The 25,646-nt window shown below is 39.1% G+C and overlaps 1 protein-coding gene across 1 annotated transcript in view; it reads left to right on the forward strand.

The window, feature by feature from the left end:
* The window catches only part of ptpn4a (protein tyrosine phosphatase non-receptor type 4a), a 189,445-nt gene that overhangs the window by 709 nt on the left and 163,090 nt on the right, over positions 1 to 25,646 (forward strand). The window lies entirely within an intron of this gene.

Genomic DNA, 25,646 nt, shown 5'->3' on the forward strand with positions numbered 1-25,646 from the left:
CAGTAATATGAGCTTGAATTAAACGTGTGCTAGCTAGCGTGCTAACGCCGCTAACCGCTGCCCCATTCAATAAAACGCAATTAGCTACCAAAATGATCAATTATGCGCGTAAACGGACCACGTTTAGTCTAATTTATTAATGAATCCATCCCCCCCAGCCCTGCTATTTAGTCGACATGAATGGTGAACTGCAAGGCTCTGTTTTAATAGGTCATTCATTGTGACGTCACAGTGTACAATAAGCCCTTTTAATGACACTTCAATGGAGCTTGTATGCCTTTAAATATGGCGCACAATTACCGAAGAAGGGGTGTTTGCTACAACATGGCGACTGCAAAACAGCAGAATAAACTGTGCATTTTTTCATTCATTGCCTTATTATGAGCGTGCATTGTTTTTTTTTTAATGAGCAAACCCTCATCAGAGCAGTTGGAGTGAAACAGTGTTCAGTAATGCGATGGCAAGCTGCATGCGATGAGGCGTCCTCCTTTTTTCCTCTCCTCGATGACGTAATGCTCCACCATCCGTGCCACATCTTTTGGGTCGCAGTCGGTCCCTCTGCTGCCTGCCGCTGCTGATATCAAAATATCTGCTCTTCTGCTCCCCTTTGTATCTGACTTATAAGACCCGCTCTCTTTATTGCATCTGCAAAATACCGTAAAACGCACCCATTTTTTTTTTGGTCAGTATTAATCCGAAATTGGGTCCGAGGGTGAGCTTCGGATTGGACAATTTTAAGTATTCCTCAACCCTTATGTGGTGTTCGGGTCTGTGGCATACCTGCCAACTACTCCGGTTTTCCCGTAATTAGTACGGTTTTCATCAACCTATTCCGGGTTACGGTTGCAGTGATAAAAAAATACGGTTTTTCATTAATTAAAAAAACAATTTAAAAAAAAAAGTTTTATTCACGAAATCGCGTAACAACAATGACAATCGACACTGCTTCCCGTAACTTCCTATCGAGCCATTCCGAATGCCATGCGCGAGGCTATTTATAGCACCGCTGCCAAGCACGAGGCACCAGTTGCCATTGTTTCCAAACGAGCGAACGATCATGGAATCAGCCAGAGAAAAATCGCAAACGAGTCTTAAACCGAAAAGAAAACTGCAGTCATTCCGTGAAGAATATTCAAAAGCCTATCCGGGAATAATTATCCGTTCCAAAAAGGGTGAAAACTACGCGAATAGCACCTTGTGCAGACAAGATTTTTCGATCGGACACGGAGGAATTAGCGATGTAAAAGACCACGTTGGGACAAAAAAACACAAGTCTAATGCCGTTGCTAGCGATACAAGGTGAAAACTTTCAACGTTTTTCGTCGCCCTTATCATAAAGTTACCATATCATTTTTGCAGTATGATCAGTCTGATAGAATACATTTGGATTTTAGCCACAAAAAGGTAAAGACACCAATGTTATCTATTGGAATTGTTTAGTACTGTTATACTGTTAAAAGTGTTTATACTATTTATGCTTTCAAGTCCAAGTTGAAGAAATCTTGTTAAATGTTGACAGCATAACTACCAAAATACAGAAGTATGTCCTTAATATTTTTGCAGTGCTATTTCTGTTGAAAAGTTAAAATGATTACATTAGAGATGTGATGTGCCACTTTTTAAGTGTCTGATGGCTTAAATTAATTTTCATTAATTTTTCATATTTTGAATTCTTTTGAAAGGCTTACAAAAAAACTACATTTGAATTGTAATTCCATGCTATTGACAGGACTATTAATTTTAATGAAGTTAGCTTACCATGTTTACAGTATGATAATTGTGATAGAAATGTGAATTTTAGGCACAGAATATTTTTTACAATTGAACAAGGCAGTAGATTATACAAGCTTGGACAGAAAGTTAATAATGACACCAATTTTTTTTTTAAATGGAATTGTTTAGTACTGTTTTACCATTTGTTTACTGTAAAAAGTGTTTATACTGTTTATACTTTCAATTAACAAATTGAAGTCTTGTGAAAGGTTGACAGGATAACTGGCATTAACTGTCAAAATAATTTCAAACTATTGAAGTTAGCTTACAGAATAAACATGTCAATCAACCCATATGATTTTTGCTGTAATATTTTTGTTTTGAAAAGTCACTGTGACTGATAGAAAAGTGATGGTTTTAGCAACATTTTAACCTGTCTGAATGCTAATAATCATTTTGCGTCGGGGGGCGAAGCCCTGAACCCCCCACCAGGAATTTGTCCTGGACCTACCGGGGCCTGTGGCCCCTGGACCCTGGCTACTAGGTTTTTCTGATTTCAAAAGTTGGCAGGTATGCTGTGGGACCCTTTTTAATTTTTAATTAAAAGAAAAATGATACAATTAATTAGAGATATGTGTAGACATGTAGATTAAGTGTTGTAGACCCAGACTATTTATAAGCTCCCGACAATAAGTCCCACCATAAAGCAGATGTCCTTAATGGGGAACTGCACTTTTTTTTTGAAATTTTGCCTCCCATTCACAATACTATGTTTGACAAAAACGCGTTCTTCTTTTTTTATGCATTCAAACTCGTAAATAAACGCTAGCAAAAGTCAGCTAACAATAGGAGTAATGCGTTTCATGACGTCATTGCGTCTTTTGCGCTCATGAAGCCCTCTAAAAAAACATCCAAAAACCACTAACAATACTCCCTTTACATCTCGTGACCTGAATATTAACTAACTATTAGCAATATTGTTATTATAAAGGCTAATGTTAAAGGGGAACATTATCACCAGACCTATGTAAGCGTCAATATATACCTTGATGTTGCAGAAAAAAGACCATATATTTTTTTTAACCGATTTCCGAACTCTAAATGGGTGAATTTTGGCGAATTAAACGCCTTTCTAATATTCGCTCTCGGAGCGATGACGTCACAACGTGGCGTCACATCGGGAAGCAATCCGCCATTTTCTCAAACACCGAGTCAAATCAGCTCTGTTATTTTCCGTTTTTTCGACTGTTTTCCGTACCTTGGAGACATCATGCCTCGTCGGTGTGTTGTCGGAGGGTGTAACAACACGAACAGGGACGGATTCAAGTTGCACCAGTGGCCCAAAGATGCGAAAGTGGCAAGAAATTGGACGTTTGTTCCGCACACTTTACCGACGAAAGCTATGCTACGACAGAGATGGCAAGAATGTGTGGATATCCTGCGACACTCAAAGCAGATGCATTTCCAACGATAAAGTCAAAGAAATCTGCCGCCAGACCCCCATTGAATCTGCCGGAGTGTGTGAGCAATTCAGGGACAAAGGACCTCGGTAGCACGGCAAGCAATGGCGGCAGTTTGTTCCCGCAGACGAGCGAGCTACCCCCCTAGCTTCCCTGGCCTGCTGACATCAACTCCAAAACTGGACAGATCAGCTTTCAGGAAAAGAGCGCAGATGAGGGTATGTCTACAGAATATATTAATTGATGAAAATTGGGCTGTCTGCACTCTCAAAGTGCATGTTGTTGCCAAATGTATTTCATATGCTGTAAACCTAGTTCATAGTTGTTAGTTTCCTTTAATGCCAAACAAACACATACCAATCGTTGGTTAGAAGGCGATCGCCGAATTCGTCCTCGCTTTCTCCCGTGTCGCTGGCTGTCGTGTCGTTTTCGTCGGTTTCGCTTGCATACGGTTCAAACCGATATGGCTCAATAGCTTCAGTTTCTTCTTCAATTTCGTTTTCGCTACCTGCCTCCACACTACAACCATCCGTTTCAATACATTCGTAATCTGTTGAATCGCTTAAGCCGCTGAAATCCGAGTCTGAATCCGAGCTAATGTCGCTATAGCTTGCTGTTCTTTCCGCCATGTTTGTTTGTGTTGGCTTCACTATGTGACGTCACAGGAAAATGGACGGGTTTATATAACGATGGTTAAAATCAGGCACTTTGAAGCTTTTTTTAGGGATATTGCGTGATGGGTAACATTTTGAAAAAAACTTCGAAAAATATAATAAGCCACTGGGAACTGATTTTTAATGGTTTTAACCATTCTGAAATTGTGATAATGTTCCCCTTTAAAGGAGAACTTCACTATTTTTGGAATTCTGCCTATCATTCACAATCCTTATGAGAGACAAAAGACACATTTTTATTTTCTTTTCATTTTTTTTAAGTCTAACATGTAAAAATCGGTAGCTAGCAATTAGAGATGTCCGATAATATATGACTGCCGATATTATCGGCCGATAAATGCTTTAAAATGTAATATCGGAAATGATCGGTATCGGTTTCAAAATTATCGGTATCAGTTTTAAAAAAAGTAAAATTCATGACTTTTAAAACGCCGCTGTGTACACGGACGTAGGGAGAAGTACAGAGCGCCAATAAACCTTAAAGGCACTGCCTTTGCGTGCCGGTCCAGTCACATAATATCTACGGCTTTTCACACACACAAGCGAATGCAACGCATACTTGGTCAACAGCCATACAGGTCACACTGAGGGTGGCCGTATAAACAACTTTAACACTGTTACAACTATGCGCCACACTGTGAACCCACACCAAACAAGAATGACAAACACAACATACCGTAACACAACATAAACACAACAGAACAAATACCCAGAACCCCTTGCAGCACTAACTCTTCCGGGACGCTACAATATACACCCCCGCTACCAACAAACCCCGCGCCCCCCAACCCCGCCCATCTGAACCCCGCCCTATCCCCCCTAATTTTGTTTGTTTGAACCTAAAAATCATAGATTTTGATGCTTGGCGCCATCTTGGAAGTATGCTAACGTATCTTATATTAGCATGTTAACGTTTTATTCTAGCTTTTTAGCTAATTTTGTTTGTTTATACTTAAAAATCATAGATTTTGATACCTGGCGCCATCTTGGAAGTATGCTAACGTCTCTTATATCAGCATGCTAATATTTAATTCTAGGATTATTTTTTTTTCTTAAAAATATCCACAAATTTCAGTGAGCAGGTTGTGTTATGTGTGTTGACTTCCTGTGTTGGTCGCACTTTACGCCATGAGTGGGAAAGGTTAAACAAATGCTGTGCTATGCAAATGTCAAAGTAAAATTCATGGTCAGTGACCTGATTTACTCACATAGTCTGCAAGATGGTGGCAGATTTGTAGCAATTAGCTTGTCAGATATTTATACAAAGCTGTTGACACTTAGTGGGCCAAATTCCTCATCAACTTGTGACGTATATATAAGTTGCAGATATATACGTTGTGAAATTAAATATTTACACAGAAAGATTGTTTGAATGTTTATTTACATACCTTAATTGTTTCCAATCGGTGTCTGAACACGGCAGTTAAACGGCTGATCCAACAAAACAGAAGTCATCGTCATGGACTCACTAGCTGCAGAAGCTAGCTCTCCAATCAGCTAAACAGACTCAATAACTCCACGGTGACGTTTTGATGAATTTACTGGGGAATTAATGAAACTGAAACAATACAAAAAGAATGCTATTGTAAATGAATATTACTAACACAGACACCTGTAAGTGTGTCAGCATATTAGCTCATGCTAACAACGCAAGCTTGAATTTTTTTTTACAATAGCACGTTCAAGTATGCATGAAAACACTCCTACATACATCACACATTGGACGCTTTAGTTATTAAGAGTTGTTTTAGTTATATTGTAAAACTTACAAACGTTGCTTGGAGTGATTTATGAGGATTCTATACAAGTAGAAACGCTATGGACAACTAGAAGACGGAACAAGAGAGAACTGCAGCACCTGCAGTGAGCAAACTCGTCCAGAAGAATAACACCCCGACTTCGTGTGTTGGCCTGTTTTTCTTTTTTTTTTTAACTCTTTGCATTTTGGCCGTCAGCAGAGAAAAATCCATAGATTAGCTGCACCGTTTTATAAGCCGCAGTGTTTAAAGCGTAGAAAAAAGGGAGCGGTTTATAGTCTGGAATTTACGATAGCTAATGCTGCTACTTTGACATATTGAGCCGGTGAGCTGCTGTATCGCCTCTGAGTTGGCGAGAGTTAATTCTAGATTTTAAATTTCGTCTCTCACCTGGATAGTAAAAAGTTGTCAACATAAACCGACAAGTTGTTTAACTTTGACATTCAACTTAGACCCGGAGATGGAGAGAAAGACGCAAAAAGACGGTCGTTTGTGGCCACTTTATTTTTATTTTTTTGATTGATTATTTTTATGATTGATTCTGTATTTAAACGGGAAGATATAAACATCCCAGTGAGAGCAGACATTGTACAGTAAGTTTTATTTTGTTCATAGTTTGTATATCTAAATTCTGCCACATGATGCTTAGTGTTTCACTAAAGCTGTATCTGTTTAGCACACAGCTTCTAAAACTTGTAGATCATCCTCCTTATACTCAGACTCAAAAATATAAGGCTCTGGATGTGTCCCAAACTAGTCTTTGTTGTCTCTCATGAAGTCTGCAATGATTAGTAGTGTTGTTGTTGAAGGGGAAAGTGAACGTTGTGATGCGTTCGTGGAATTAAAATGCTTAAAATGAGCAAAATACGCAAATATTACATGATATTATGAATGTTACTACATTACACATATATTTACAGTGTGTATAGTAAACGATGATGGAGGCTTTGTAGGCGGAATAGAGCGACTCCTATTACCTCCATTGTTAGTTGACTTATGCTAGCATTTATTTACGAGTTAGAATGCATATAAACATATATATGTTGTTGTCTTACATAAGGATTGTGAATGGTAGACAACATTCCCCTTTTAAAGCAACTCCTGTGTGATTGGGGATCCTGAGGGATCAGTAAACAAGAGCGCTATCGACCCCTCCCCCGTGCTGCCAAACAACTGATGAAATACTGTGTGGAGTACAGCCATTGTCTGCTTCTTTTATGTCTGTCCACAGGTATGGTCGCATGGTATACTGCACACTCACCTACACACTATACACTGTGTAAACACATGCAGAAACATTTCATTCAATAGTGTTTCTCACCTTCTTTATCAAAATGCTGGCACTGCAACTTCCTTTGGCTCAGCGTTGGGGTGGTTAGCAGCTGCGCCGAAACAAGTCACCAACGCACGGGATTCTTTAGTTTGGGCAAAATAACTTGTTTGTTACGTGCAAGTGTTTTCCCCAACACCAATATTTAAGTACTGGAACCTGCTTGGCACTCAGCATCAAGGGTTGGAATTGGGGGTTAAATCACCAAAATTATTCCCGGGCGCAGCCCCTCACCTCCCAGGGGGTGAACAAGGGGATGGGTCAAATGCAGAGGTTAATTTCACCACACCTAGTGTGTGTGTGACAATCATTGATACTTTAACTTTAACTTTAACTTTATACGTACATACCTGCCAACTACTCCGGTTTTCCCGTAATAAGTACGGTTTTCATCAACCTATTCCGGGTTACGGTTGCAGTGATAAAAAATAAGTTTTTTCATTAATTAAAAAAAAATATTTTTTTAAAAGTTTTATTCACGAAATCGCGTAACAACAATGACAATCGACACTGCTTCCCGTAACTTCCTATCGAGCCATTCCGAATGCCATGCGCGAGGCTATTTATAGCACCGCTGCCAAGCACGAGGCACCTGTTGCCCTTGTTTCCAAACGAGCGAACGATCATGGAATCAGCCGGAGAAAAATCGCAAACGAGTCTTAAACCGAAAAGAAAACTGCAGTCATTCCGTGAAGAATATTCAAAAGCCTATCCGGGAATAATTATCCGTTCCAAAAAGGGTGAAAACTACGCGAATTGCACCTTGTGCAGACAAGATTTTTCGATCGGACACGGAGGAATTAGCGATGTAAAAGACCACGTTGGGACAAAAAAACACAAGTCTAATGCTGTTGCTAGCGATACAAGTGGAAAACTTAAAACGTTTTTCGGATTTTAGCCACAAAAAGGTAATGACACCAATGTTATCTATTGGAATTGTTTAGTACTGTTATACTGTTAAAAGTGTTTATACTATTTATGCTTTCAAGTCCAAGTTGAAGAAATCTTGTTAAATGTTGACAGCATAACTACCAAAATACAGAAGTATGTCCTTAATATTTTTGCAGTGCTATTTCTGTTGAAAAGTTAAAATGATTACATTAGAGATGTGATGTGCCACTTTTCAAGTGTCTGATGGCTTAAATTAATTTTCATTAATTTTTAATATTTTGAATTCTTTTGAAAGGCTTACAAAAAAACTACATTTGAATTGTAATTCCATGCTATTGACAGGACTATTAATTTTAATGAAGTTAGCTTACCATGTTTACAGTATGATAATTGTGATAGAAATGTGAATTTTAGGCACAGAATATTTTTTACAATTGAACAAGGCAGTAGATTATACAAGCTTGGACAGAAAGTTAATAATGACACCAATTTTTTTTTAAATGGAATTGTTTAGTACTGTTTTACCATTTGTTTACTGTAAAAAGTGTTTATACTGTTTATACTTTCAATCAACAAATTGAAGTCTTGTGAAAGGTTGACAGGATAACTGGCATTAACTGTCAAAATAATTTCAAACTATTGAAGTTAGCTTACAGAATAAACATGTCAATCAACCCATATGATTTTTGCTGTAATATTTTTGTTTTGAAAAGTCACTGACTGATAGAAAAGTGATGGTTTTAGCAACATTTTAACCTGTCTGAATGCTAATAATCATTTTGCGTCGGTTCGCCCCCCTGAACCCCCCACCAGGACTTTGTCCTGGACCTACCGGGGCCTGCGGCCCCTGGACCCTGGCTACTAGGTTTTTCTGATTTCAAAAGTTAACAGGTATGTACGTATACGCCCTCACACAGCAAAGAGGTAGCAGTATGGCTAAAGTTAGCTGTGATGCTAGCGGTAATACGAGCGAAAGAAGGTGCGAATCTGGTAAAAAATGAAGGAATAATTAATTCCCCCCAAAAACAGCAGGGGGTCCATCGTCTGGCGGTGGTTTGGCTTCAAGTGGGAATATATCGAACAGACAACCGTAATTTGTCATGTGTGGGGCATTACTGCTAATACGTAGCATCATTTGAAAAGTCACCTGCTAAAGAATGAACAGTACTTACGCCGCATGTCAACATCTCCGTTCGGTGCCACACGCCCACACCATCAAAATGCCGAGACAAACATTTCCAGATCAACACCGTTTGAAAAAAATAGTGATTTTTTTAGTTGTGATTTCCTTCTTTGCATGAAAGTTTTAAAGTAGCATATATTAATGGGGCGGTATAGCTCGGTTGGTAGAGCGGCCGTGCCAGCAACTTGAGGGTTGCAGGTTCGATTCCCGCTTCCGCCATCCTTGTCACTGCTGTTGTGTCCTTGGGCAAGACACTTTACCCACCTGCTCCCAGTGCCACCCACACTGGTTTAAATGTAACTTAGATATTGGGTTTCACTATGTAAAGCGCTGTGAGTCACTAGAGAAAAGCGCTATATAAATATAATTCACTTCACATTAATGCAGTATGAAGAAGAATGTTTTAATGTAGACACATAGAATGATCATACTGCTGTGATTATATGCATCAAGTGTTCATTCAAGGCTAAGGCAAAATATCCAGATATATATCGTGTATCGCGATATGACCTTAAAATATCACGATATTAAAAAAAGGCCATATCGCCCAGCCCTACTTTAAATGTATTTTGATACTTTTCAAAACAAATGGGACCCCAGTAAATGTCATTATATGCTTTATTTTAAGAGAAAATGTTATGATACATGAAACTAGAGATGTCCGATATTATCGGCCGATAAATGCTTTAAAATGTAATATCGGAAATTATCGGTATCGGTTTCAAAATTATCGGTTTCAAAAACTAAAATTTATGACTTTTTAAAACGCCGCTGTGTACACGGACATATGGAGAACCTTAAAGGCACTGCCTTTGCGTGCCGGCCCAATCACATATCTACGGCTTTTCACACACACAAGTGAATGCAAATCATACTTGGTCAACAGCCATACAGGTCACACTGAGGGTGGCTCTATAAACAACTTTAACGCTGTTACAAATATGCGCCACACTGTGAACCCACACCAAACAAGAATGACAAACACATTTCGGGAGAACAACCGCACCGTAACACAACATAAACGCAACAGAACAAATACCCAGAAACCCTTGCAGCACTAACTCTTCCGGGACGCTACAATATAAACATTAAACAAAAGCTGATAAATTAGGGCAATTAATCGATTCATTCGATTAAAAACTTTGATTTATATTCTGTAGCCTCGAATAATTGTTTGAGTGTAACTAATAACAAAATGATAACATCTGAATTGCACGGCGTGCCCAGAACTTTAAATACACTGACATAGTTTCCACACTGCCACTGTAATAGAGCGCACAACAGCGGAGAGTAAAAAAAAATGTGTTAATGAACAAAAGTTATAAGTGCAATTTCAATTTTCATAAAGTACATTTATTAGAAAAAAGAATGAAAGTTATGGCAAGCAGAAACTTATTTTCAACTAAATGTCCCCTAAAATAGCATTGAGGCTATAAAGTGTGTTTTATCTAATTACTCTACTTGTTTAATTAAACAACTGAATTGATTAGTAAAATAATAGATAGCTGCAGCCTTATTGTAAATTAATTTGAATAAGTATCCATCTTCTCCCACCTAGCAAGTATTCTGAGCCCCATAAACACACAAATGAGTCCTGGACTTTGAGGTAAGTACTCCTAATCCTACCTCATGTGGCTAAAAAACACCTGTCACAAAAAGTAGAAACAGGCTTTTTTTTTTTCAAACCTCTCCACCACTGTGGGCAAGACCAAGGTTTGGACAAAAAAACCAAGACCGTACACCCGCACCAGACTGCAATGAAATACCAGACCGTCAGCAAGAAGCCTATTGAGAAAAAGACCACTGTTTGCGCAATCATTTGGAAAGTGAAGAAATAAAAACAAATGGTCTGTCGGGTGGGGTAAGGATGGTTCTGAGAAAGGTGAGGGATCATCCCAGGCTTCCAAGAGAGGAGCTGGTTAATGATCTCAATGGGGCTGTAACCACAGTCGCCAAGAAAAACAATGGTGACTATTTGTTGTTATACATCGAGGTGCTGAGGTTCTCCAGTGCCCACAACGTTTACATGTTACCAAGTGACAGCCTCAAAAACCCTCAGTATTTGGAGAGTATTTGTAAAGAGGAGTAAACCAAAATCCCTCCTGGAAAGTACACAACCCTGTTGAGCAACTCGAAGAAACGTCTGACCTCTGTTTGCCAACAAGTATTTCTCCGCCAAGTTCCAAGAAGTGGTCTCTCTTTCCAAGTGGCTGTGAAAGATTAGCCAGGACAGCACAACTTATACAATACCAATGCTCTCTATTTAGCTTATAGAGATGTTTTGTCATATTGCCCCACTGTGATAGATACATTTAAGCTGCGATGGAATGTAGCGTCTAGATCAGGGGTGGCCAAAACCTTTTGTCTCTAAGGGCCAAAGTGAAAATGTAGCAATGGCATACTTGCCAACCTTGAGACCTCCGATTTCGGGAGGTGGGGGGGTGGGGGCGTGGTCGGGGGTGGGGCGGGGCGTGGTTAAGAGGGGAGGAGTATATTGACAGCTAGAATTCACCAAGTCAAGTATTTCATATATATATATATATATATATATATATATATATATATATATATATATATATATTAGAGATGCGCGGATAGGCAATTATTTCATCCGCAACCGCATCAGAAAGTCGTCAACCATCCGCCATCCACCCGATGTAACATTTGATCAGAACCGCACCCGCCCGCCATCCGCCCGCACCCGCCCGTTGTTATATATCTAATATAGACGATGCAAGGCATTAGTGAGGTTATAAAGCTTTTGCCTGTTAAAGAAAGGAGACTGATCCAATGCAGCACCGACATTCGCGTGCCACGCTGTCACGACCCAGACGCACACCAGTGCGCAATCATATGGGAGCCGCGCTGAGCGCACCTCCAAGCGCGTCTCGCTGCCGGCGACGGCCGGGTATGGGCCCAACGCTCCAGCGCCATCCATTTTCAGGGCTAGTTGATTCGGCAGGTGGGTTGTTACACACTCCTTAGCGGGTTCCGACGTCCATGGCCACCGTCCTGCTGTCTATATCAACCAGGGTGAGCCCCACCCCTTTCGTGAGCGCACTGCGCGCGGAGTGACTCCTGTTACGAGCCCCCGGCCACGGGGGTAGCGGGCAGGTAAGCTGCTTACCTGCTGCGCGTGACGCCGGCCGCGGCGAAGGCGGACGAGGCGGGGTGTCGGTGCGGTGGGCGCGGTGGTGACCCTGGACGTGCGTCGGGCCCTTCTCGCGGATCGCCTCAGCTACGGCTCCCGGTGGGGCCCTCTCGGGGGAAGGGGCCTCGGTCCTGGACCCCGGCGAGGCGTCGGGGGCCTTCTCCGCTCCATAAAAGTGCCCATCTCTTTTTTTTTTTTTCTTCTGTTGTGGCATATGCAGCAGGTGCCTGCTCGTTTTTCGTATGTGGGTAACAACATTTAACTATGTATATATATTTCCGAATTGGTTTAACTGCCACCCGCCTGAATCTATTTAAAATCTAATTTTTTTTTATTTCAACCGCCCGACCCGACCCGACCCGCGGATAAAATCTAATTTTTTAAAATTTCATCCGCCCGATCCGCGGATAATCCGCGGACTCCGCGGTTGTGCCCGCAAACCGCGCATCTCTAATATATATATATATGTAAATACATGTGTGTGTATATATATATATATATATATATATATATATATATATATATATATATATATATATAGATATATAGATATATCTCTACATCCTGAAAATATGCAAACAAAACTGTGTTTGGATAATTGATACTTCAAACTTGCATAAATAAATATTAAGGAATATAACATAACTTTGCTTCTGAGAGCTTCAAAATGTAGTGAATAAAATGCTAAAGTTGTTGATAAACAAGCAATTATTTTAGTAATTAAATATGGTCATTTTAAATGAATAATTATGATAATTTAAAATTAATTATTTCAAATATGTTTATTTTAATGTAAAATTCTATGGCTGGATGTAATAAGGAGTCAGAAAAAATAAAAATAAAAATACAATTAATTTTGATGTTTTTAGCAAAATATAGTAGAAATGTATTTAGTTTTTTTTTTTTTTAAATTAATAAATATCTATTTATTTTTAAGTAAGATAAACATAATAATACAATTTATCTCTAGTCTGGATGATTTACTTCTTGTCACCCTGTTGTCCTCCCGTCGTGAAAAAAGGCTGTCCTCACTCAGGTCCGCATGGAGCTGGAGGGGGCGTGGCCTCCAGCTCCGGCTGAAAATCGGGAGATTTTCGGGAGAATATTTGTCCCGGGAGGTTTTCGGGAGAGGCGCTGAATTTCGGGAGTCTCCCGGAAAATTCGGGAGGGTTGGCAAGTATGAGCAATGGTCTGCGGGCCAAACAGCAATTTTTACCATGCAACAGCACCACTAGCGATGAAATGAAGCACCATATCGCCATACTTTAATGTAAGGTAGTAGAGATAATCAGATTCAATAGATACTGATACCAAAAATCTAGTTAGCCTGAAAAAAAAAATCGATACATTTTACGGTAAAAACTGTCAGCTCAGGCACCAGAATCAAACAAATTTTTTTACACCAAATTACTGGTAATTAAAAAAACAAACAAAAAAAAACATGCCACTGTTGTTTTTACGTTAAAATGTTGGTGGCTGAGCTGTGATTTTTTTTTTTACTGTAAAATCTATGGCCATTTTTTTTTTTTTTTTACAGTGCATTAGTATAAATCGGAAAACAGTAGCATGGTAATTTAATTGCGAAATTCTGGCGACTGAGCTGCTACTTTTTTTTTTTTTATACCGTGAAATCTACGTTCCCTGTTTGTACAATGCATTGCCGAAAATGGAAAAATGGTACCACTGATGGACAAGCGGTAGAAAATGGATGGATGGATGGTACCGCTGATGATTATATGGTGAGATTCTGGCGACTGACCTGACAGGTTTTTACAGTAAAATCATTTCCCTTTTTTTTTTTTTTTTTTTGCAATGCAGCATTTTGTACATCCCATCAATCACTACTTTTCCATGCACTAAATTAGTCAGATTTTTCAAATAGTTTGTTGTTTTTTTGTAATTTCACACCTACGTGTGAAGTCCAAATGTCCATGCACTCTCTCTAATGTGACTGTTGGTCATACGCCACGTGCCTCCCGTACACTTAATTTTAGCGCGGAAAAAAATATTACTTTTCCGGTTGACCTATGGACGTCACACAAGGCATTGCGGATTCTTGTTGTACATGATGTCCGCTGTAATATTGGCACAGATGACAAATATTAGGTCTCTAGTGGCCATGCTGATGTTAAATAGCAGACGGCATCAAGAAATTACGTTACAAACATGACGCTACTACCAAGAATGTATCGGGGCGGATCCGGGTCCAATGCTAAGAAGTTTTTTCGAAGACATTTTTGGATGTACAAAACCCAAAACCAGTGACGTTGGCATGTTGTGTAAATCGTAAATGAAAACAGAATACAATTATTTACAAATCCTTTTCAACCTATATTCAATTGAATAGACTGCAAAGATAAGATAATTAATGTTTGAACTAATAAAACTTTGTTTTTTTTGCAAATATTAGCTCCTTTGGAATTTGATGCCTGCAGCATGTTCAAAAAAGCTGGTGGAAAGTGTAAAAGTGTTCTGTGGTCTGACGAGTCCACATTTCAAATAGTTTTTGGAAACTGTGGACAAAGAGGAAAAGAACCATCCGGATAAAAAAGTTCAAAAGCCAGCATCTGTGATGGTATGGGGGTGTATTAGTGCCCAAGGCATGGGTAACTTACACATCTGTGAAGGCACCATTAATGCTGAAAGGTACATACAGGTTTTGGAGCGACATATGTTGCCATCCAAGCAACGTTATCATGGACGCCCCTGCTTATTTCAGCAAGACAATGCCAAGCCACGTGTTACAATAGTGTGGCTTCATAGTAAAAGAGTGCGGGTACTAGACTGGCCTGCCTGTAGTCCAGACAAGCGTTGTTGTGTGTCCTGGGATAGCGTGGATTTACGAGACGAAAGTGTTTGCGTGGGATGTAAAACCGGTTGGAAATGTGCTGTTTCTTATAAGATTGGTAATAAAAGTTAAAAATGGCGTCGGATTTTGTGATTTCTTCTGGGGGCTACAATATTGCTTTAATTTGTTTTCAAGTAAAAATAAGACAACCAAACCCCGAAATAAACAGTCTCCTCTTCATGACAATTGTTGCTATGTTTTTATTGAATGGTATCTGCTTCCGGGTTGGATCCAGCGGTTGAGACTGGCGCATGCGCAATACGAAGGGTTCTCTCCGGCCCCACGCACCCTTTCGAGAGATCTGGTTTCCAACCGCATAATCCAAGTGTGTTAGTCCGACTTTTCCAAAACCGAACACGATTGGATTAAGGTGTTTCCATGGTTTGTAGGAGACTTATTTAGAGCCTAACTATTTGAGAAATTGGACTAATTTAGTGCATGGACACGTACTGAATGATTGTACAGCTTGAAAGAGGGCAGTATGAATACGTATTCAATTTTGTAGACTTCTTTGCCGGGCCAAACGAAATGATACGACGGGCCCCACTTTGGGCATCCCTGGTCTAGACAAAGGTGGCTAAATTGACTAAAATGACAAAATTAAGTCTGCACAAAATGACTAATCCTCGCTTTTACGGCGGCAAAAATAAACACATTTTTTTACATGTTGCATTATCACTGTAGGATGAGGAATAAATAGCAAGACTTGTGATAGCCCGAGCAGGAGGAGACACAAAGCTATGCTAACGGCAAAGCTAGCTTGAAAGTAGAAATTAAAATAGCTACAGACCAAAAGAGATGCCAGTAGCCAAGGGTGACAAGTTTTGAAATGGTTCTATTATAATTAACAGATTGTGATATATGTATTAGGGATGTCCCGATCCAGGTTTTTGCACTTCCGATCCGATACCGATATTGTTTTTGCATTTCCGATCCGATACCGACCGATACCTATACTGATCGATACTGGCCTATCCGAGCATGTATTAAAGTTTAAAATTATTTAGCCTACTTAGTTGTCAGAATCATGTTGAAAAGGGTTTTAGTACTCTTGATAACAACTAGCCAGCTGAATTAGGGGAGTTTGAATAATACACAATGGTTGGTAACAAGAAACTGACCTGTTTATTCAAGGATAAACACAAAATAGACAAAATTATACATGACAAACAGAAATGGCATCATTGAACTAGGGCTGGGCGATATGGCCTTTTTTTAATATTGCGATATTTTAAGGCCATATTGCGATACACGATATATATCTCGATATTTTGCCTTAGCCTTGAATGAACACTTGATGCATATAATCACAGCAGTATGATGATTCTATGTGTTTTGATTGATTGATTGAGACTTTTATTAGTAGGTTGCACAGTGAAGTACATATTCCGTACAATTGACCACTAAATGGTAACACCCCAATAAGTTTTTCAACTTGTTTAAGTCGGGGTCCACTTAAATTGATTCATGATACAGATATATACTATCAGATATATACTATCATCATAATACAGTCATCACACAAGATAATCACATTGAATTATTTACATTATTTATAATCCAGGGTGTGGAAGGGGGCGCCGGATGTAAGTGTCAAAAAGACAGCCAAAAGAGTTTGATATGAGAATAAATCTAAAGTTAAAATATAGGGTAGAAATGCACCCATTTGCAGGAAATGTAGTCTTGATTTTCAAAATTTTCTTTCAAGACTTGCATGTCTACATTAAAACATTCTTATTCATACTACATTAATATATGCTACTTTTAAACTTTCATGCAGAGAAGGAAATCACAACTAAAAAAATCACTAATTTTTTCATACGGTGTTGATGTGGAAATTTTTGCCTCAGCATTTTGATGGTGTGGACGTGTGGCACCGAATGGAGATAAGCGTCTCGACAGACGTCACAATATTTGAACATTGATGACGAAAACTGTTTTCTCTGTCGTGTCGGTGTGTTGAAAATTGTTATGCGCTTATTTTTGTATTAGATTTTGTGCGTGGCATAGATTTGCTATGCGCAGAGGACGCTTAAACAGTGCGCAATTGCACAAGCGAGCACCTTAGAGGGAGCGTTGCTAGCACGGCTGCGCTAGCATCACAGCCAACGTTAGCCATGCTGCTACCTCTCTGCTCGGGGAGGACGTATACGTATGTGACGTATGACGTGACAGTATGTGACGTGTGTAAGAAGGTGCGCTGCTGTCTGTGAGAGGGAGACACAGGAAAGAGTGAGAAGAGCCTGTCGTGTAATGCCAGCAGCTAAAAGCAACAGCGTGAGAATTCACAGACATGTGGATGTGTTGAAGGTGTGCTGGAAAATGCGGAACGGAAATTACGGAGCAGCAGAAAAGTGGAATGTATTATTTAAATCGGTGCGTTGGAAAACACGGACCGGAGTTTTTTTTAAACTGGATCTGGATCGGCATTTTCCCATGCCTTGCCGATACGCAATTTTTGGTAGCCGATCCGATCCAAATATCGGATCGGGACATCCCTAATATGTATCATTATCGCAATATGAATTTTAGGCCCTATTGCCCATCCCTAAGACCAGCACACCAGACAGATCCATGAACCCTGTAAACATGTGAACTCTGAATCTTTCTGTTTACAAAATGGCACAAAAAAAACTAAAGTTCTCTGTTAAAAACAGGGCTCTAACTTTAAGACACAACAAGGCAAAAAAGTTAGAAAGGAATGGCTTAATTAATAAAACATATGGCAGCCGTGCAGCACTTGCTGGCTGGAGTGCGCTACTTGGACAGGTATGTCTACGGAAATGTGACAGCAAGGAAACGGGCCGAAAACAATCAATTCTGGCTTTTTAACTTTAAAGTTCTTAAAAACTGCTAATGAGTAACAATTCTCTGTTGACCATTTTAATGGAGTGAGTTTGTTTTGATGCAGCTTTGCATAAGCAAGGTACTAATACATGTCTCCCTCAAATACACACCTGTTACATTCGGCAATTCCAATAAAATGGTAGATCCTATCAAACTACCCCAAAATAAAGCCCCTTCAGTGTTTTAAAAATGTTTTATACTAATGACAATTTGTAAAGATCCAATAAAACCTCGGCAATGCCTGTAGTATCCACGCTAATCTCTTCAGGGGATGTTACTTTTTACAACCTTGCGGTTTTGCTTTCATGATCTCTAAAACCACGCGTGTAGTTCGGGCCTTGATCCTCCCAGAGGACGTTGAATTGTCGAATCGTTTTATATCGAGTTTGAGGATTTGCAAGATGGATCATGTGAGATTACATACATGCATTCTGACAAATCTTGCTGCATGAGTATGAACCCAGCTGTTTAAGATTAGATTGCCCGTGGTGATGACCCAGCTTTACTGTGGCAGCACACCTGACCTTGTCATGAGACACGTATGTGAGACACACGTCTTCCAAGATCTGGTAGGAAGTGGATAGAGCTTGGTAGTGTGGCTAGCTAGCTACTAAAGCGGGATAATCCTGACATTCGGAAATAGGTGTTTGATTATATCAGACCTGTAACTGTGGATGTGACTTTTCTTACCTATTGGTACCTGTTTTTGTAAATTTGGTATCAACAAAAGTCCCGAAAATGTGAAATCAAACCATGGAGGCATGACGTATGTACCGTATTTTCGGGAATATTAGGCGCTATTAAAATCCTTTTTTTAAACTGAAAACTCGACAGTGCGCCTTATAACCTGGTGCGCCTAATGTACGAAATAAATTTGGTTTTGCTTACTAACCTCGAAGCAATTTTATTTGGTACATGGTGTAATAATAAGTGTGACCAGTAGATGGCAGTCAATCATAAGAGATACCTGTATACTGCACTATGATGGCAATATGACTCAAGTAAACAACACAAACATTTTATATGTTCCTTTGACAATATAGAACATTACTCACGGCACTCAAAAATCTATCTTTTTTGGAATTCTGCCTATCATTCACAATCCTTATGAGAGACAAAAGACACATTTTTATTTAATTTAATTTATTTTTTTAACTCTAACATGCAAAAATCGGTAGCTAGTAATTAGAGATGTCCGATAATATCGGACTGCCGATATTATCAGCCGATAAATGCTTTAAAATGTAATATCGGAAATTATCGGTATCGGTTTAAAAAAAAAAAAAAAAAAAGGAAAATGTATGACTTTTAAAACGCCGCTGTGTACACGGACGTAGGGAGAACAGAGCGCCAATAAACCTTAAAGGCACTGCCTTTGCGTACCGGTCCAGTCACATAATATCTACGGCTTTTCACACACACAAGCGAATGCAAAGCATACTTGGTCAACAGCCATACAGGTCACACTGAGGGTGGCCGTATAAAAAACTTTGACACTGTTACAAATATGCGCCACACTGTGAACCCACACCAAACAAGAATGACAAACACATTTCGGGAGAACATCCGCACCGTAACACAACATAAACACAACAGAACAAATACCCAGAACCCCTTGCAGCACTAACTCTTCCGGGACGCTACAATATACACCCCCGCTACCAACAAACCCCCCCCCCCCCCAACCCCGCCCACCTGAACCCCGCCCTCTCCCCCCTAATTTTGTTTGTTTAAACCTAAAAACCTAAAAATCATAGATTTTGATGCTTGGCGCCATCTTGGAAGTATGCTAACGTATCTTATATTATGTACCGTATTTTCCGGAATATTAAGCGCTATTAAAACCCTTTTTTTAAACTGAAAACTCGACAGTGCGCCTTATAACCTGGTGCGCCTAATGTACGAAATACATTTGGTTTTGCTTACTAACCTCGAAGCAATTTTATTTGGTACATGGTGTAATAATAAGTGTGACCAGTAGATGGCAGTCAATCATAAGAGATACCTGTATACTGCACTATGATGGCAATATGACTCAAGTAAACAACACAAACATTTTATATGTTCCTTTGACAATATAGAACATTACTCACGGCACTCAAAAACCCATCAAAATGTTTTAGTAGGACTTTGGTAAGCTATGAAGCCTTGATTGTCGGCGTATTAAACATTATTATGGTACGTGTATAAGGTAAGACATATTATCTGGCGTTTTGTTTCGCAGTATTATGCAAAAGCAACTTTTCTTACCTTCTGGTACCTGCTGATCTGTATTTGGGATCTGCATAAATCCAGAAAAATTGTGCGCGTCCGCCTTTGTAGTCCGTGCCGATGCCGTAGTCGATAAGCTTCTTCTTCTTCTCGATCTTCTTGTTATGGGACATTCATCCTCCGCTGTTGCCATTTCTAATATAAAGTAGTGTAAAGTTCTTACTTATATCTGTCAGTAAACTCGCCATGAAAGCGCTAAAACATACCGGTGTAGTGAGTTTACATTATTCACCCAAGGAACTTTAGTTATTAGAGAGTTTTGGTCGGACGGTTTTTCACGGGACACATTTCCGGCTGATGAGGAGATGCTGCTCCGTTATTGATTGAAGTAAAGTCTGAACAGTTAGCTCCATTTTTCGACACTTCTTCCACTCCCGTCCTTGCACGCTACACCGCTACAACAAAGATGACGGGGAGAAGACGCTGCCGAAGGTGAGCCACGTAAATAAGACCGCCCACAAAACGGCGTATCCGGAAGCGACTGTCAGAAAGCGGCTTGAAGATGATCTGTAAAACATCATCTATGCAACATTTTGACCAAAGAAGCACCATTACATGTTATGTAGACCACAAGGAAGGGTTTCCAATTTAGAAAAAAAATAAAAATAGTATGACTCCTTTAATGCGCCTTATAATCTGGTGCGCCTTTTTATATGAAAAAAGATCAGATCTACATCGAGCAGTGCGCCCTATGGTCCGGAAAATGCGGTATTTATAAAACAATCTTGCCTTTCTTCAATGGTTCCCCCAAACAAGCTGTTTGGAATTTGCCCTTATATTGACGTTTTTGCCAATTGTGATGTCATATATGGTATCAATTTACCCAAAGTGTTATGGGCGAGTCCGCCATTGGAGTCTGCGCTTTGGTCAATAAGCTCCTTCTTTTTCTCTATCCTCTTGTGACGCAGACTGCAACATGAATTCTTCGCCGTTGCCATTTCTAATACACAGTAGCGTATAGTTCCAAACTACTCATTTGGATTTGGAGGAAGTATGAAGGAAAGTAAGGTTGTTTTATAAATATCCCCGCCATGCTTCCATGGTTTTGTTTAACATTTTTGGGACTTATGCAGATCCCAAAAACTCAAAAACTATTTCTAATACACAGTAGCGTATAGTTCCAAACTACTCAGTTGGATTTGGAGGAAGTATGAAGGAAGGTAAGGTTGTTTTATAAATATCCCCGCCATGCTTCCATGGTTTTGTTTAACATTTTTGGGACTTATGCAGATCCCAAAAACTCAAAAACAATTTCTAATACACAGTAGCGTATAGTTCCAAACTACTCATTTGGATTTGGAGGAAGTATGAAGGAAGGTAAGGTTGTTTTATGAATATCCCCGCCATGCTTCCATGGTTTTGTTTAACATTTTTGGGACTTATACAGATCCCAAAAACTCAAAAACAATTTCTAATACACCGTAGCGTATAGTTCCAAACTACTCATTTGGATTTGGAGGAAGTATGAAGGAAGGTAAGGTTGTTTTATGAATATCCCCGCCATGCTTCCATGGTTTTGTTTAACATTTTTGGGACTTATGCAGATTCCAAAAACTCAAAAACAATTTCTAATACACAGTAGCGTATAGTTCCAAACTACTCATTTGGATTTGGAGGAAGTATGAAGATATCCCCGCCATGCTGCCATGGTTTTGTTTAACATTTTTGGGACTTATGCAGATCCCAAAAACTCAAAAACAGGCACCATAGGTAAGATAAGTTGGTTTTGCATAATAGGACCTCTTTTAATGTATCAGAGTTGTCACACAAAAAAATCGAGGCTTCATGTAGTTGATTTTATGTTTTTCATAACATCAGTATTAATGGTTAGGGTCATGTGGGTTTCTCATTTCTTAATTTTTAGATTTACTGGAAAATGTTTGACAATTAGTAGTTCAACGTTGTGAAATGTTTTTTCCTTTGAAGTATTTAGATATCTAACCCACTTGGTTTTTTACTCATCCAGTAACTTCCAGTGTTTGGTCTGGTCTCTCTATCCAACTCAACAATAAGCAATCCGGTTTTTGAATGATTCACTTTTGCTGCCAACTCTTTCACTTGAGTTGTTGAGCTTGAGTTGAGTTGAGTTTGAGTTTATTTCGAACATGCAAGCATACAACATGATACATCACAATCTCCAGTTTCTCTTTTCAACATGTTCGAAAAGGAGTAGGAAGAAGCAGAGCTTATTTAATCCTACCCCTTTTCTTTTACATAACAGTTGCTAAAACTTTGGTTCACTTCCTGTTCTCAATTTATTCACAATATACTCCATAAGTAATCACAATAAAAATAAGTAAATAAATAATAATTGGTGAAGTAAGTTACATTTCATATGTTGAGATAAGTAAGATTATTTTGTGAGTGAAAGAATGGATGAGTTAAATAAATTCAGAATGTTTATCATGGTTCTTCTTCTTTGTACTTTGTAAACACTTAAAGTTTGAAGAGTTTCTTGAAGTGGATCATATTAGTACATTGTTTGATTGCTTTGCTTAATCCATTCCATAATTTAATTCCACATACTGATATACTGAAGGTCTTAAGTGTTGTACGTGCATACAAATGTTTTAAATGACATTTCTCCCTAAGATTATATTTCTCCTCTTTTTTTGAGAAGAATTGTTGTATATTCTTGGGTAGCAGGTTATAGTTTGCTTTGTGTATAATTTTAGCTGTTTGTAAATTCACTATGTCGTAGAATTTCAGTATCTTTGATTCAATAAATAAAGGATTTGTGTGTTCTCTATATCCAACATGATGTATTATTCTAACTGATCTTTTTTGTAACACCGTTAATGAATGAAGTGTACTTTTGTAATTATTTCCCCATATTTCTACACAGTAACTCAGATATGGTAACACTAGTGAGCAGTAGAGAATATTAAGTGATTTTTTGTCTAGAACATGTTTTGCTTTATTCATTATTGACGTGTTTCTTGCTACTTTCTGTTGTATATTTTTTACGTGAGATTTCCAGTTCAATTTATCATCATTCATTATACCTAGAAATTTGGTTTCATTTACTCTTTCAATTTCTATTCCGTCTATTTGTATTTGTGTTTGACTTTCTCTTCTACTGTTACCAAATAGCATTATTTTAGTTTTACTGAGATTCAACGATAGTCTGTTTTTGTCAAACCATCTTTTTAATTTGTTAATTTCTTCTGTTATTATTTGTAGTATCTTCTGTGTGTTCTCTCCTGAACAAAACGCTGTTGTATCATCCGCAAATAATACTAACTTTAAATCTTTTGTAACTTTACAAATATCATTTATATATAGATTGAATAATTTAGGTCCTAGTATTGATCCCTGAGGTAGACCACAGGATATATTTAGCGTTGTAGAGGTGTGTTCGCCTAGCTTCACGTATTGTTTCCTGTTCATTAGATAACTTCTTATCCAGTTCAAGACTAACCCTCTGATGCCCTATCGTTCTAGTTTTTTTATTAAAATATTGTGATTAATTGTGTCAAATGCTTTAGTTAGATCCATAAAAACTGCTGCCGCACATTTTTTATTATCTATAGCATTGGTAATTTCTTCTGTAATTTCAATTAAAGCCATCGAAGTTGAAACATTAGCTCTGTATAGCTCTGAGTGTTTGGACTTCAAACAGTGTCCATATAATTGTCAGTAAGAAGTAATAAACTGCTACTGTTTCTTAACACTGTACCTTAATTAGTTATTCATTCTCAAACTCTGTTGTGCTAGATTAAAATGTTTACTTTTCAGGGACCTTTTATTTATGTGAGTGGAAAAAAGGCTCAATTTGGCTGCCACTGTCCACTGCTGACAGCCTTGTCAAAGAGCAGCCTGTTCATGTTAAACCAAGTGGACCAGCTGCCTGTCCATCCAACTAACGAGGTCCGGACAGGGTTTTGTGCTGCCGATTCCGATACCGATCACCCATAAGTGAGATCGACCAACACCAATACAGACACCGAGCACGTTTATTAACTGTAATTTTTCCTTTTTATTTTTTTAAAGTGCCAAACAAAAGCAAAAATTGCTCTCTAGTCTCTGAAAAACTTACTGTCCAGTCTGGAGTTGGGAAACTCCGTATGCCGGAGCTATTGATAGACCCCTTTTGACAGATTTACTTCGAAGTGGCTGTACACCAACTTTACCTTCGCCAAGTCACTTGATATTTTCAAGTGCAATTAATCTTGAATGTTACTCGTCTTGTAACTCTAACTACACGAAGTGTGGCCTTGATGTGACAAACTCTGGTAACACACTCAGATTACGTTTGGCTTGAGCCAACGTTCTTTTAGTTTGGCCCACCGGCATTGCTTAAATTAAACCAGACTAAGAGCCATCCCTAATTGTTCGGCCAGATGCCTTTGGCAGAATCAGTTTGTCTGTTGCTAGTCTTCCTGTTGGTCTGTTGCTGAGGCACCACAGGCAGCAGCACTTTAGTTGGAGTAGTTTTTAAACCAAGTTCAAACTTGCCTTTTTACAGTACGTATTTTGGTCTTGAATAGAAGTTTTATAGCTAGAGACACTAGTAATGCACGGTAACATAGTTTCTAACTTGTTTCTTTTCTTTTTTTGAATAGCTTCAAAGTCCCTATCCTACATTTACAACTTTTTGAACTTTTATTGACGTCTAAATGTTGCTCTACAGCAGTGTTGTTCAACCTTTTTTGAGCCAAGGCAAATTTTTTGCGTTGAAAAAATCTGGAGGCACACCACCAGCAGAAATCATTAAAAAACAAAACTCAGTTGACAGTAAAAAGTTGTTGTCGCAATTGTTGGATATGACTTTAAACCATAACCGACCATGCAACACTATAGCTCTTGTCTCAAAGTAGGTGTACTGTCATGACTTATTTTGAGTTTTTTGCTGTTTTCCTGTGTTATTGTCTTGCGCTCGTATTTTGGTGGCTTTTTCTCTTTTTTTGGTATTTTCCTGTAGCAGTTTCATGTCTTCCTTTGAGCGATATTTCCCGCATCTACTCTGTTTTAACAATCAAGAAGATTTCAGTTGTTTTTATCCTTCTTTGTGGGGACATTGTTGATTGTCATGTCATGTTCGGATGTACATTGTGGGCACCGTCTTTGCTCTACAGTAAGTCTTTGCTGTCGTCCAGCATTCTGTTTTTGTTTACTTTGTAGCCAGTTCAGTTTTAGTTTCGTTCTGCATAGCCTTCCCTAAGCTTCAATGCCTTTTCTTAGGGGCACTCACCTTTTGTTTATTTTTGGTTTAAGCATTAGACACCTTTTCACCTGCACCCTGCCTCCCGCTGTTTCCATCCATCCATCCATTTTCTACCGATTATTCCCTTTGGGGTCGCGGGGGGCGCTGGAGCCTATCTCAGCTACAATCGGGCGGAAGGCGGGGTACACCCTGGACAAGTCGCCACCTCATCGCAGGGCCAACACAGATAGACAGACAACATTCACACTCACATCCACACACTAGGGCCAATTTAGTGTTGCCAATCAACTTATCCCCAGGTGCATGTCTTTGGAGGTGGGAGGAAGCCGGAGTACCCGGAGGGAACCCACGCAG

This window comes from Nerophis lumbriciformis, linkage group LG31 (assembly GCF_033978685.3).
Source record: "Nerophis lumbriciformis linkage group LG31, RoL_Nlum_v2.1, whole genome shotgun sequence".
Classification (NCBI taxonomy): Eukaryota; Metazoa; Chordata; class Actinopteri; order Syngnathiformes; family Syngnathidae; genus Nerophis; species Nerophis lumbriciformis.